Here is a 15,326-nt window from a genome sequence, read left to right as displayed (position 1 = left end):
AATTCCTCCGTGGAGACATTCACCAGCAGCAATTGCCTCCAGAAAGTACACAGGGACCTGAGATGGTGGATTCCAGTGGGGACGAATTAATAATCTGTGAGGAGGGGGATGTACACAGTGAAAGGGGTGAGTAATCGGAGGATGATGATGAGGTGGACATCTTGCCTCTGTAGAGCCAGTTTGTGCAAGGAGAGATTGATTGCTTCTTTTTTTGGCGGGGGCCCAAACCAACCAGTCATTTCAGTCACAGTCGTGTGGCAGACCCTGTCGCTGAAATGATGGGTTCGTTAAAGTGTGCATGTCCTGTTTATACAACATAAGGGTGGGTGGGAGGGCCCAAGGACAATTCCATCTTGCACCTCTTTTTTTCTTTCATTTTTCTTTGCATCATGTGCTGTATGCGGACAATTTTTTTGAAGTGCCATCCTGTCTGACAATGCAGTGCCACTCCTAGATGGGCCAGGTGTTTGTGTCGGCCACTTGGGTCGCTTAGCTTAGTCACACAGCTACCTCATTGCGCCCCTTTTTTTCTTTGCATCATGTGCTGTTTGTGGACTATTTTTTTGAAGTGCAGTCCTGCCTGACACTGCAGTGCCACTCCTAGATGGGCCAGGTGTTTGTGTCGGCCACTTGTGTCGCTTAGCTTAGTCACACAGCGACCTTGGTGTGCCTCTTTTTTTCTTTGCATCATGTGCTGTTTTTTGGACTATTTTTTTGAAGTGCCATCCTGCCTGACACTGTAGTGCCACTCCTAGATGGGCCAGGTGTTTGTGTCGGCCACTTGTGTCGCTTAGCTTAGCCATCCAGCGACCTCGGTGCAAATTTTAGGACTAAAAATAATATTGTGAGGTGTTCAGAATAGACTGGAAATGAGTGGAAATTATGGTTATTGAGGTTAATAATACTATGGGATCAAAATGACCCCCAAATTCTATGATTTAAGCTGTTTTTTAGGGTTTTTTTTAAAAAAAACACCCGAATCCAAAACACACCCGAATCCGACAAAAAATTTCCGGTGAGGTTTTGCCAAAACGCGTCCGAATCCAAAACACGGCCGCGGAACCGAACCCAAAACCAAAACACAAAACCCGAAAAATGTCCGGTGCACATCCCTAGTAAAACCTTGGTGTCCGTAAAAACAAAATACCCATTGCGTGACAATAGAACAATATTTGATAAGCAAATATGAAAATGAACTAATATAGCAATCTGTAATCTAAAAATGAGCTACACTTACATAATATAATACCAATACAACATTACATAACTGCAAAATGCAAATAAAAAAGCACTACAAAATGTGCATTAACTATTCTATGCAAATAAACATTAACACACACACACACACACACACACACACACACACACACACACACACACACACACACACACACACTTTTTTATATTTTCAGTGGGGACATTATTTGGCCCTACAGGTGCACTTCATGCAGACTAACCAATACCAATAGAATATAAGCATAAAAGGACAATTGTCATATGAAATAACACAGTCCTGATGTTGCCACCTACTCATTAAACGGGTGTAGTATGGTATGCCGGCGGCCGGGCTCCCGGCGACCAGCATACCGGTATACCGACACGCTCGCCACGCTGCGGGCACGGTGGCACTACGCGCGCCACGCTATTTATTCTCCCTCCAGGGGGGTCGTGGACCCCCACGAGGGAGAATAGCGGTCGGTATGCCGGGTGTCGGGATCCCGGCACCGGTATACTGTGCGCCGGGATCCCGACATTCGGCATACTGAAGACCACCCCATTCAACATATAAATGAGACTGACCCATAGTATTTTAGAAGAAAAGCTTGAAAGTAATTAATCAGGAACGTGGTCCATGGAGCAGTGTTGGACCCTATCGCAAAGTTTGGGGTGCAATTACAGTAAATATTGGTTGTGCCGTTGCTATAAGGCTCGGATACTTAGGAAGCCGGTCTCCTCTGTACCCACATCACATTGGCACCACTGCCAAATGCCGTTAGAAGTTATGCAAATAAGAAACAGGTAAGAGGTGTATTCAGTGGATTGATAATGTTATATAATAATTAATGTAAGCTAAATAGCCCCTGGGAGCAGATTGTATGTGACTCTGGGGGACATGTACTAAGCAGTGATAATAGTGAAGTGAGCCAGTTGCTCTGTATACTTTTATAGTATGCAAATTATTAATGTTACGTCAATGCTGATTGGTTGCCATGGGCAACTTCTTCACTAGCTCACTTTTCCATTTTTATCACTGCTTAGTACATCTCCCCCTATCATGCTGCCTATGAGACTCCTTTGTGACTGTCCATCACCTCAGAAGGTCCACCTAATGAAGGTGACCTAACCAGTGGCTGCTCCAGAAGTAGGGCTGCAGTGCAGTCCAAAGTTCAAATAGGGGAGCCACACCAACTGCCAGTGAGTCAGTTTGGGATGACAGTTGGTGGCAGTAGGTGCGGTTCCCCTATTTGAAATTTGACTGTGCTGCATCCCCTCCTCTGGTGCCGCCACTGGACCTAACCACTATCCTCTTTGCTACTGCCTTGTGCTTCAGCAGGCCCTATAGTGCTCTGCACTGAATGTTCCTGTTTGCCTAATGTTTTGAAGCCAGATGCTGAGCAAACGCTGTAGGTGAGTACAAATCACACATACAGATATAAGTTGCGCTGCAGGTCTTTGTACTTTGTGTCTCATAATGTTGCATGACAGTCTGCTCACTGTGGGCAGTGCGGCCTATGAGCCTGATCTGATTTGGGAATAACATAAGGAAGAGCAAGTACTGTAACTGTGCACCTGGGTAAACCCATGTTGCACTACAGGTGGGTTAGATTTAAAATGTGCAGACATATTTAGATTTGAGAGAAGCATGTCCAAACTCCAATCTAAATTGCAGTGTTTGGGGGCTACAGTATATGCAAAAGCAGCCAGTATTTACTAGAGATGAGCGGGTTCGGTTTCCTACAAACTTCCACATTATGAGTAGATCCAAGTCCCGACTCTTCCTACCAGGCTCGAATCCAAAAGCGAGACAAAAAGTCATCTTCCTGGCGTTGGATCTCATGTGTTTTGAATTGCATAAAATACTCTACCTCGTGATTCAGGCACCATTACACACAGGGTGTGTGTTCAGGCACTGTTTTAAAATGTGACATCTTTAGGGTGCCATTACTAGGAGCGCTGCGAGTCAAGATGGATCCGTCCATAGAAGAGCAGGAATAACAACCCAATACTAATGCTGCACTGCTGCCAGTCATGATAGTACTTCAACAGCTACTACAGATGGTCCAGGGGACACAAAGTTTAAGAAAGGGCACCTGAAATCTGAACAATATTTTATATTATTAAAGGGAAAATATAATAACGAAAAATGCAAAATTGCCAACATGCCATATACCAGACACAGTGGCAATGAAAGGCTCAGCCCATGTCCTTTCTTTGCAAGTGGTGGTCCACTATAATGCCTGTTGTGGAAACTGGTGCCGAGCACAGTCAGGCATCTTCTTCTGTAACCTCATATGATGATTGAACACCTTCTCGCTTTGGGGTCTATTCATGAAGCAGTGAAAAGTGTGGAGAAGTGAGCCAGTGGAGAAGTTGCCCCTAGCAACCAATCAGCATTGAAGTAACATTTATAATTTGCATACTTTACAATTGTACGGAGCAGCTGATTGGTTGCCATGGGCAACTTCTCCACAGGTTCACTTCTCTAACCTTTTCACAGCTTCATGAATCTTTGAGTCTTGTAAAAATTTCACTTGTAAAAAAAAAAAAAAAGTGTCACCAGGCAAATGAGTGCAAAAAAAATGCTGAATAACAAACTGCTGATCACAAATTTCACAAATCCCTGAGGAAAGTCTGAAGGCATCCATGTTAGACCGAACGTCGGTCACGCGATACCAACCCGGGTGTAGAAATGGTGGAAGGAGGCTTCTCTACGAGTACATTGTCAAAACTGTCAGATTCAACAGGATGAGGCAGATATTTGTGTATCTGATGCTAATGAGGATGTTGATGATGAAGATGTTATTTGTGTCAAAGTAGGTCAACTACCAGTGGCTGCAGTTCTTGCCTGTGATAAAAAGATCATTGTCCTCTGTAACAGTGGATACCAGTGGTGGTGAGCTAATACTGCTTAAATAGTTACAAACCTGTCAATGCGACGGAACAACATTACAGTAATGTCAGCACCCGAACAGAGCAACACTTGAATTGCTCCGTCAGGCGCCATTCAGTGGCCGTAGGTGAGCAAAACAATTGAACCCCCCATAGAGGTCAGGACCAGCGTTTAGCCTTTTATTATGTAGGATAGTGATAATATTAACAACAGTGAGGAGGGTGATGAAGAGTCTGACATGTTCCATATGTGATAATGAGTAACAACACTGTTAGCTGCCTTAAGCCCCTTGGTAGCTTAGTTTGTGTCAGCCCAAATAAACCATGTACTTCAGCCACAAAAGTGGCAGTCCCTGTCATTGAAGTGCTTGGTTTTTAAACTGTGCATGTCCTTATTAATTTACAATATAATGGTGGGTAGGAGCGCCAAAGGACAAATCCATTTTGCACCAATTATGGACTACATTTAGGAGAATAAACATGGCATTATCTCTCATTCTCAGACTCTCTGGTGCACCTCATAAATGTACTACATGGTGTATCACCCAATTAGGAAGGAGGGGGTAGGTGGGTAGTATGGCCAGAAGGTCAGCATCCTAGTATTTATTAGTGTGTAACATAGGCTGGTATGGATGATATGACTGGGTTTGGTGAAGAAGTGGGTCTTGAGAGCCCGTTTAAAGTTTCTTAGAGGTGGTGTAGAGTCGGATGGAGAGAGGTAGAGCATTCCAAAAATAGGGAGCAGTACGTGCAAAATCTTGTAGGTAGGAGTGGGAGGAGGTAATCAGTTGGCAGGAGAGACGGCGTGCATTAGCAGAGCAAAGAGGACAGGTGGGAATGTAAAGAGAGATAAGGTCAGAGATGTAAGAGGGAGAAGAGTGGGTGAGGGCTTTGTAGGTGAGTGTGAGAAGCTTGAATTGGATTCTGAATGGGAAGGGTAACCAGTGAAGGTCCTGCAAGAGAGGGGATGTGGATGTAGTATGTTTGGTGAGGAAGATGAAATGGGCAGCAGCATTGAGGATAGATTGGAGTGGAGAGAGGCATTTTGAGGGAGGCCAGATAGGAGGAGATTGCAGTAGTCCAATCTGGAGATGACTAGTGAGTGGATGAGGGTCTTAGTAGTTTCCTGGGTGAGAAAGGGTCTGATCCTGGAGATGTTTTTGAGATGGAAATGGCAGGTTTGTGAGAGGTACTGATTGTGTGGTTTGAAGGAGAGGAAGGAGTCAAGGATTACTCCAAGACATCGCACTTGGGGGCTAGAGGAGATGGTTGTGCCATCAATGGATAATGAAATTGTGGGAGGTGAGGTTATGATCAGCTCAGTCTTAGACATGTTAAGTTTAAGAAAGCACTGGGACATCCAGGAGGAGATAGCAGAGAGACAGTTGGAGATACGAGTGAGGAGAACAGGGGAGAGGTCAGGGGAGGACAAGGTAGATTTGAGTATTGTCAGCATAGATGATATTTTAAGTCAAATGAGCTAATGAGCTCACCTAATGTGGATGTGTAGAGAGAGAAAAGGAGAGGCTCAAGAACAGAACCTTGAGGGATACCTACTGGTAGAGGAAGTGGGGGGGGGATGTAGTCATGAGAGGAGACAGAAGGAATGGTCAGAAAGGTAGGAGGACAGCAAGGAGCAGTATTACGCAAACCAAGTGAGTAAAGGTTTTGCAGGGTGGTCTACAGTGTCAAAAAGTAGCAGAGAGGTCAAGGAGAATAAGCAGAGAGTAGTGGCCCCTGGATTTAGCAGCAAGGAGGTCATTGCAGACATTCCTGATGGCAGTTTCAGTGGAGTGCTGAGGATGGAAACCAGACTGGAAAGGGTCAAGCAGTGAGTGGGAAGAAAGAAAGACAATTGAGGCGGTTGTAGACCATATGCTCAAGTAGTTTGGAGGCAAAAGGGAGTAGAGAGATTGGTTGGATCAAGGGTAGGTTTTTTAAGAATGGGGGAGACAAGTGCATGCTTGAAGGCAGAAGGGACAGTGCCTGATGAGAGTGAGAGATTGAGTAGATGGGCAAGATAGGAACAGGCAGAAGAAGAGAGGAATCGGAGAAGGCGAGAAGGAATAGGGTCAAGTGGGGAAGTGGAGAAGGGTGAGGACCATGACTTTCTCTCCAGATACAGGGAAGAAAGATGTTTGAGGTGCTACGAGGGGAGGAGTGGGGGGATCAGGAAATGGAGGAGGGGGGTTGCTCAGGTTCTGGTGGGATGTTATGCCCTGACGAATGGAGTCAATTTTGGATGTGAAGTAGGTGGCAAAGTCAAGAGAAGAAAGTGAAGAGGGGAGTTGAGGCGGGGGTGGGCAGAGGAGAAAAAAACAACAAAGAAACAAAACCACAGCGCCGTCAGTATGAATTGTTATTCCTCTTGTTTGTAGCGACTATCCAAAGTCAGTTCAGGATCACACAACCCTAGGGTGTCTTCACTCCACCAATAGAGAAGTTATGCCCAAAGAGAGGAAAAAATGTGAGGTTAGGGGGGGACAATCCTTCCCACCAATATATGGTGAGATGCAGGCACCTTTTTTAGGCACTGACCTTAAAATAGTGCCCTATATGCACCAAAAGGTTTCTTTATAGGTTTGTCACACACTCCTCCTCCTCTCCTATTGCTTCGTACAAAGTGGAGGATCAAGGGCAGAGATAACCCATCAAGCACTGACCTTCAATGAGTGCCCTATATGCATTGAAAGGTATCTTTGTCCACCATTTCCAAAAAGTCTCCTTTATCTCCGAATATATAGCCAGTATATGATCACACACAATGAACTGACCTTTTGATAATTCCCTATGTTCACATAAAGGTTTCTTTTTATGCTGGGATCAACAGTTCATGCAGTGGTGATCTCCTCAATGAAACCTTGTAATCACGATCCCGACAGCCAATGGAGATGTCTCTAGTCTGGAGGCCACAGCACACTAACACGTTTCGGATCCTTGTCCTTTTTCAAAGTGTCTTGACAGTGGCAAAGAGGCACCGGGGGTTTGAGGATTGGGATGAGATGAGGTTTTTGAAGTAAGATTGTTTAGAAGGGCAGCAAAGTAGGATGAGAGCATAAATTTGTAGTGGAGGAAGTCTGCCTTAGAGCGTGATTTCCTCCACTGTCGCTCAGCGGTACTTGAGCATTTTTTTGCAGATATCTGGAGCATTTGGTGTGCCAGGGTTGAGGTGTCGATCTTCGAGGCTGAATAGTGGTTGGTGGGGCGACAGAGTCAAGAGCAGAGGTAAGGGATGCATTGTATAGGGAAGTAGCTTATTCAGGGCAGGAAAGAGAGAGAAAATGAGAGAGCAGCGAGTCAAACAGGGAAGATAGGGAAGTGGTGTCAATAGACTCAATGTTACGCTTTGTGATGGTAGTCTTAGGTGGTAAAGATGGAGAAGCAGATAGAGATAGGTTAAAAGAGAGCAGGTGATGGTCAGAGAGAGGGAACAGGGAGTTGGAGAAATCAGAAAGATCACAGCGGTGAGTGAAGACCAGATCCAGTGAGCTTCCACTCACATGGGAGGGGGTGGAGGTCCACTGGGAGAGACCAAGAGCAGAGGTGAGGTTAAGGAGTTTAGAGGCAGGTGATTTTGTAGGGTTATCTATAGGGATGTTGAAATCACCTAGGATAGTGGAGGGAATGTCAGAAGAGAGGAAATGAGGAAGCAAGGAAGCAAAGTTGCCAAGGAATTTGGAGGGCATGCCAGGGGGGCGGTAAATGACAGCTACTCGAAGATGAAAAGATTGGAAGAGGCGTATGGCATGGACCTAAAATGTAGAGAATGTAAGGGATGGTTCTAGTGGTATGAGTTTGTATGAGTAGCTAGAGGGTAGTAGGATGCCAACACCACCACTATGGCGACCCCCAGGTCGGGGTGTTTGTGAGAATGTGAGACCCCAACAAAGAGAGCAGCGGGAGAAACTGTGTCAGAGGGGTTAATCCAGTTTAGGATGGCTAGGAGATGCAAGGAATTTGATATGAAAAGGTCATGGATGGGGACCAGTTTATTACAGACAGACCTGGCATTCCAGAGGGCACAGGAGAGAGGGAGAGTGTCTGAGGGAGTGATGTGAATGAGATTATCAGGATTGCTGTAGCAATGAGGTGAGATGGATGTAGAAGACAGGGATACAGCGGATGTAGTGAGGGTACTGGCTCCTGGGCTAGGAAGGGACACTGCAGCAGTTGAGCATGGAGGGAGTAAAGTGTGGTACAGAGGGATATGAGATGAGGTAGGGAGAGGAGGAAGGGAGAAGGGCAGAGTGGTAGACGATTGGGCCCATGGTAGGGTAGAGGTGAATGACATTGGGATGTCAGGGGAGGAGTGGAAGTGAAGCAGTGGAGTGGATGGGGGCAGATAAATGGGGGGCCATGATCTGGGTTGGCTGCGTGACCTCACATGCAGCCTCTGCGATGAAAAAGATGTCGGCGGGCCTCCTGCGTCATAGCCAGGATAGACCAGCAGGGGGCTTCCCTTCTTTCTGTGATCACGCAATTTCATTGTGGTCGCAGGGGGGAGGCGGCAGTTAGCATGCTGGGTGGCCTTGCTCTGCGATGGGCAGCCCCCAGCATGCGAACAAAAGGATTGCAAATTCTGCTAATAAGCAGAATTCCCAATCCTTACTGCATAGGGTCTAATCCGGACGATTATCGAATGACTGCGCATGCACGGTGTTCGCATTGCACATCTGTTAGTAATAATAGCAACAGAAATTGCGTACAGATCATGATCGCAATGCAGATGCTGTATGACTGACAGGATGCTGGCGTTTCTGGGCAGAAACCTGCCATTTTCTAGGTGTGTCTGAAAAAACACAGGTGTGCCCAGGCGTTTTTAAGGAGGGCCTCTGACGTTAATGATGACCACTTCCAGCCTCTTGTGTCACAAGAATTGTGGATGACCTTGCCTGGCGCAGATAAGAAAAATTCTTCAATGTTCCGGTGATTGCGTATGGTTTGGGGATCAGCCTGCATATTGCGATGCATTTGCAATTTCTGCAATGGGCGTTTTTTTCTCAATTTCTGGGCGGCAACTATCTGATCGCAGCAACTGCTTTTTAGAAGAAACTGCAATCCTTACTGAATGAGGTCCTATATTCTTTTATGGCCTTTTCTTATTTGCGGCAAAACAGATTGTCATGTCATGTATTTAATTTTCTAAATCGATTAAATTAATCAGTTTCAGTCAATCAAATACTATATCTGCCTGTCACTGCATACTCCACCTCTATTTCTCTGTACTGCCCTCGGGCCTCTGATCTAGTCCTTGATTAATGAAAACATTCTGACTATGGGGTTGTATAGTTTACTAAACTGCATCGTGTCTGCCGCAATGTTTCAGAAATGTGCTTGTGATGCTGCTCTGTCGCTTGTCCAATATTGGCGAACAATATTTTGAGCTGTGAGGTGGTCAAAATTGAGTGGAAATTAATGTGATTGAGGTTAATAATACCATAGGAACAAAAACAGGCCCAATTCACATGATTTTAGTAGAGATGAGCGGGTTCGGTTTCTCTGAATCCGAACCCGCCAGAACTTCATGGTTTTTTTCACGGGTCCGAGCGACTCGGATCTTCCCGCCTTGCTCGGTTAACCCGAGCGCGCCCGAACGTCATCATGACGCTGTCGGATTCTCGCGAGGCTCGGATTCTATCGCGAGACTCGGATTCTATATAAGGAGCCCGCGTCGCCGCCATTTTCACACGTGCATTGAGATTGATAGGGAGAGGACGTGGCTGGCGTCCTCTCCGTTTAGAATTAGAATAGATTAGAGAGACACTTGATTTACTAATTTTGGGGAGCATTAGGAGTACTCAGTAGTGTACAGTGCAGAGTTTTGCTGATAGTGACCAGTGACCACCACTTTTATTTATAATCCGTTCTCTGCCTGAAAAAAGCGATACACAGCACACAGTGACTCAGTCACATACCATATCTGTGTGCACTGCTCAGGCTCAGGCCAGTGTGCTGCATCATCTATTATCTATATATAATATTATATATATCTGTCTGACTGCTCAGCTCACACAGCTTATAATTGTGGGGGAGACTGGGGAGCACTACTGCAGTGCCAGTTATAGGTTATAGCAGGAGCCAGGAGTACATAATATATTATATAGTGAGTGACCACCAGACACACAGTGCAGTTTATTTAATATATCCGTTCTCTGCCTGAAAAAAGCGATACACACAGTGACTCAGTCAGTCACATACCATATCTGTGTGCACTGCTCAGGCTCAGGCTAGTGTGCTGCATCATCTATATATATATTATATATCTGTCTGACTGCTCAGCTCACACAGCTTATAATTGTGGGGGAGACTGGGGAGCACTACTGCAGTGCCAGTTATAGGTTATAGCAGAAGCCAGGAGTACATAATATTATATTAAAATTAAACAGTGCACACTTTTGCTGCAGGAGTGCCACTGCCAGTGTGACTAGTGACCAGTGACCTGACCACCAGTATATAATATTAGTAGTATACTATCTCTTTATCAACCAGTCTATATTAGCAGCAGACACAGTACAGTGCGGTAGTTCACGGCTGTGGCTACCTCTGTGTCGGCACTCGGCAGCCCGTCCATAATTGTATATACCACCTAACCGTGGTTTTTTTTTCTTTCTTTATACATACATACTAGTTACGAGTATACTATCTCTTTATCAACCAGTCTATATATTAGCAGCAGACACAGTACAGTGCGGTAGTTCACGGCTGTGGCTACCTCTGTGTCGGCACTCGGCAGCCCGTCCATAATTGTATATACCACCTAACCGTGTTTTTTTTTTCTTTCTTTATACATACATACTAGTTACGAGTATACTATCTCTTTATCAACCAGTCTATATATTAGCAGCAGACACAGTACAGTGCGGTAGTTCACGGCTGTGGCTACCTCTGTGTCGGCACTCGGCAGCCCGTCCATAATTGTATATACCACCTAACCGTGGTTTTTTTTTCTTTCTTTATACATACATACTAGTTACGAGTATACTATCTCTTTATCAACCAGTCTATATATTATCAGCAGACACAGTACAGTGCGGTAGTTCACGGCTGTGGCTACCTCTGTGTCGGCACTCGGCAGCCCGTCCATAATTGTATATACCACCTAACCGTGGTTTTTTTTTCTTTCTTTATACATACATACTAGTTACGAGTATACTATCTCTTTATCAACCAGTCTATATATTAGCAGCAGACACAGTACAGTGCGGTAGTTCACGGCTGTGGCTACCTCTGTGTCGGCACTCGGCAGCCCGTCCATAATTGTATATACCACCTAACCGTGGTTTTTTTTTCTTTCTTTATACATGCATACTAGTTAAGAGTATACTATCTCTTTATCAACCAGTCTATATATTAGCAGCAGACACAGTACAGTGCGGTAGTTCACGGCTGTGGCTACCTCTGTGTCGGCACTCGGCAGCCCGTCCATAATTGTATATACCACCTAACCGTGGTTTTTTTTTTTTTTCTTTATACATACATACTAGTTACGAGTATACTATCTCTTTATCAACCAGTCTATATATTAGCAGCAGACACAGTACAGTGCGGTAGTTCACGGCTGTGGCTACCTCTGTGTCGGCACTCGGCAGCCCGTCCATAATTGTATATACCACCTAACCGTGGTTTTTTTTTCTTTCTTTATACATACATACTAGTTACGAGTATACTATCTCTTTATCAACCAGTCTATATATTAGCAGCAGACACAGTACAGTGCGGTAGTTCACGGCTGTGGCTACCTCTGTGTCGGCACTCGGCAGCCCGTCCATAATTGTATATACCACCTAACCGTGGTTTTTTTTTCTTTCTTTATACATACATACTAGTTACGAGTATACTATCTCTTTATCAACCAGTCTATATATTAGCAGCAGACACAGTACAGTGCGGTAGTTCACGGCTGTGGCTACCTCTGTGTCGGCACTCGGCAGCCCGTCCATAATTGTATACTAGTATCCAATCCATCCATCTCCATTGTTTACCTGAGGTGCCTTTTAGTTGTGCCTATTAAAATATGGAGAACAAAAATGTTGAGGTTCCAAAATTAGGGAAAGATCAAGATCCACTTCCACCTCGTGCTGAAGCTGCTGCCACTAGTCATGGCCGAGACGATGAAATGCCAGCAACGTCGTCTGCCAAGGCCGATGCCCAATGGCATAGTACAGAGCATGTCAAAACCAAAACACCAAATATCAGTAAAAAAAGGACTCCAAAACCTAAAATAAAATTGTCGGAGGAGAAGCGTAAACTTGCCAATATGCCATTTACCGCACGGAGTGGCAAGGAACGGCTGAGGCCCTGGCCTATGTTCATGGCTAGTGGTTCAGCTTCACATGAGGATGGAAGCACTCAGCCTCTCGCTAGAAAACTGAAAAGACTCAAGCTGGCAAAAGCACCGCAAAGAACTGTGCGTTCTTTGAAATCCCAAATCCACAAGGAGAGTCCAATTGTGTCGGTTGCGATGCCTGACCTTCCCAACACTGGACGTGAAGAGCATGCGCCTTCCACCATTTGCACGCCCCCTGCAAGTGCTGGAAGGAGCACCCGCAGTCCAGTTCCTGATAGTCAGATTGAAGATGTCAGTGTTGAAGTACACCAGGATGAGGAGGATATGGGTGTTGCTGGCGCTGGGGAGGAAATTGACCAGGAGGATTCTGATGGTGAGGTGGTTTGTTTAAGTCAGGCACCCGGGGAGACACCTGTTGTCCGTGGGAGGAATATGGCCGTTGACATGCCAGGTGAAAATACCAAAAAAATCAGCTCTTCGGTGTGGAGGTATTTCACCAGAAATGCGGACAACAGGTGTCAAGCCGTGTGTTCCCTTTGTCAAGCTGTAATAAGTAGGGGTAAGGACGTTAACCACCTCGGAACATCCTCCCTTATACGTCACCTGCAGCGCATTCATAATAAGTCAGTGACAAGTTCAAAAACTTTGGGTGACAGCGGAAGCAGTCCACTGACCAGTAAATCCCTTCCTCTTGTAACCAAGCTCACGCAAACCACCCCACCAACTCCCTCAGTGTCAATTTCCTCCTTCCCCAGGAATGCCAATAGTCCTGCAGGCCATGTCACTGGCAATTCTGACGAGTCCTCTCCTGCCTGGGATTCCTCCGATGCATCCTTGCGTGTAACGCCTACTGCTGCTGGCGCTGCTGTTGTTGCCGCTGGGAGTCGATGGTCATCCCAGAGGGGAAGTCGTAAGCCCACTTGTACTACTTCCAGTAAGCAATTGACTGTTCAACAGTCCTTTGCGAGGAAGATGAAATATCACAGCAGTCATCCTACTGCAAAGCGGATAACTGAGTCCTTGACAACTATGTTGGTGTTAGACGTGCGTCCGGTATCCGCCGTTAGTTCACAGGGAACTAGACAATTTATTGAGGCAGTGTGCCCCCGTTACCAAATACCATCTAGGTTCCACTTCTCTAGGCAGGCGATACCGAGAATGTACACGGACGTCAGAAAAAGACTCACCAGTGTCCTAAAAAATGCAGTTGTACCCAATGTCCACTTAACCACGGACATGTGGACAAGTGGAGCAGGGCAGGGTCAGGACTATATGACTGTGACAGCCCACTGGGTAGATGTATGGACTCCCGCCGCAAGAACAGCAGCGGCGGCACCAGTAGCAGCATCTCGCAAACGCCAACTCTTTCCTAGGCAGGCTACGCTTTGTATCACCGCTTTCCAGAATACGCACACAGCTGAAAACCTCTTACGGCAACTGAGGAAGATCATCGCGGAATGGCTTACCCCAATTGGACTCTCCTGTGGATTTGTGGCATCGGACAACGCCAGCAATATTGTGTGTGCATTAAATATGGGCAAATTCCAGCACGTCCCATGTTTTGCACATACCTTGAATTTGGTGGTGCAGAATTTTTTAAAAAACGACAGGGGCGTGCAAGAGATGCTGTCGGTGGCCAGAAAAATTGCGGGACACTTTCGGCGTACAGGCACCACGTACAGAAGACTGGAGCACCACCAAAAACTACTGAACCTGCCCTGCCATCATCTGAAGCAAGAAGTGGTAACGAGGTGGAATTCAACCCTCTATATGCTTCAGAGGTTGGAGGAGCAGCAAAAGGCCATTCAAGCCTATACAATTGAGCACGATATAGGAGATGGAATGCACCTGTCTCAAGTGCAGTGGAGAATGATTTCAACGTTGTGCAAGGTTCTGATGCCCTTTGAACTTGCCACACGTGAAGTCAGTTCAGACACTGCCAGCCTGAGTCAGGTCATTCCCCTCATCAGGCTTTTGCAGAAGAAGCTGGAGGCATTGAAGAAGGAGCTAAAAGGGAGCGATTCCGCTAGGCATGTGGGACTTGTGGATGCAGCCCTTAATTCGCTTAACAAGGATTCACGGGTGGTCAATCTGTTGAAATCAGAGCACTACATTTTGGCCACCGTGCTCGATCCTAGATTTAAAGCCTACCTTGGATCTCTCTTTCCGGCAGACACAGGTCTGCTGGGGTTGAAAGACCTGCTGGTGACAAAATTGTCAAGTCAAGCGGAACGCGACCTGTCAACATCTCCTCCTTCACATTCTCCCGCAACTGGGGGTGCGAGGAAAAGGCTCAGAATTCCGAGCCCACCCGCTGGCGGTGATGCAGGGCAGTCTGGAGCGACTGCTGATGCTGACATCTGGTCCGGACTGAAGGACCTGACAACGATTACGGACATGTCGTCTACTGTCACTGCATATGATTCTCTCAACATTGATAGAATGGTGGAGGATTATATGAGTGACCGCATCCAAGTAGGCACGTCACACAGTCCGTACTTATACTGGCAGGAAAAAGAGGCAATTTGGAGGCCCTTGCACAAACTGGCTTTATTCTACCTAAGTTGCCCTCCCACAAGTGTGTACTCCGAAAGAGTGTTTAGTGCCGCCGCTCACCTTGTCAGCAATCGGCGTACGAGGTTACATCCAGAAAATGTGGAGAAGATGATGTTCATTAAAATGAATTATAATCAATTCCTCCGCGGAGACATTGACCAGCAGCAATTGCCTCCACAAAGTACACAGGGAGCTGAGATGGTGGATTCCAGTGGGGACGAATTGATAATCTGTGAGGAGAGGGATGTACACGGTGATATATCGGAGGGTGAAGATGAGGTGGACATCTTGCCTCTGTAGAGCCAGTTTGTGCAAGGAGAGATTAATTGCTTCTTTTTTGGGGGGGGTCCAAACCAACCCGTCATATCAGTCA

At 46.1% G+C, this 15,326-nt stretch overlaps 1 protein-coding gene across 2 annotated transcripts in view; it reads left to right on the top strand.

The window, feature by feature from the left end:
- ZC3H12C (zinc finger CCCH-type containing 12C) overlaps positions 1-15,326 on the top strand; it is a 297,586-nt gene that overhangs the window by 135,420 nt on the left and 146,840 nt on the right. Inside the window, exon 1 of one of the 2 annotated variants that reach the window (XM_063957018.1) lies at positions 2,426-2,628. The exons of the other annotated variant lie outside the window; for it this stretch is intronic. The gene's annotated coding sequence lies outside the window, so the exon portion shown is untranslated. Of the gene's footprint in view, positions 1-2,425; positions 2,629-15,326 lie in introns of those variants that run through there. 2 annotated transcript variants of the gene reach the window in all.

Source organism: Pseudophryne corroboree, chromosome 2 (assembly GCF_028390025.1).
Source record: "Pseudophryne corroboree isolate aPseCor3 chromosome 2, aPseCor3.hap2, whole genome shotgun sequence".
NCBI classification, from domain to species: domain Eukaryota; kingdom Metazoa; phylum Chordata; class Amphibia; order Anura; family Myobatrachidae; genus Pseudophryne; species Pseudophryne corroboree.
Note: the sequence above shows the minus strand (reverse complement) of the source record. Positions and strands in the feature narration are given on the sequence as shown.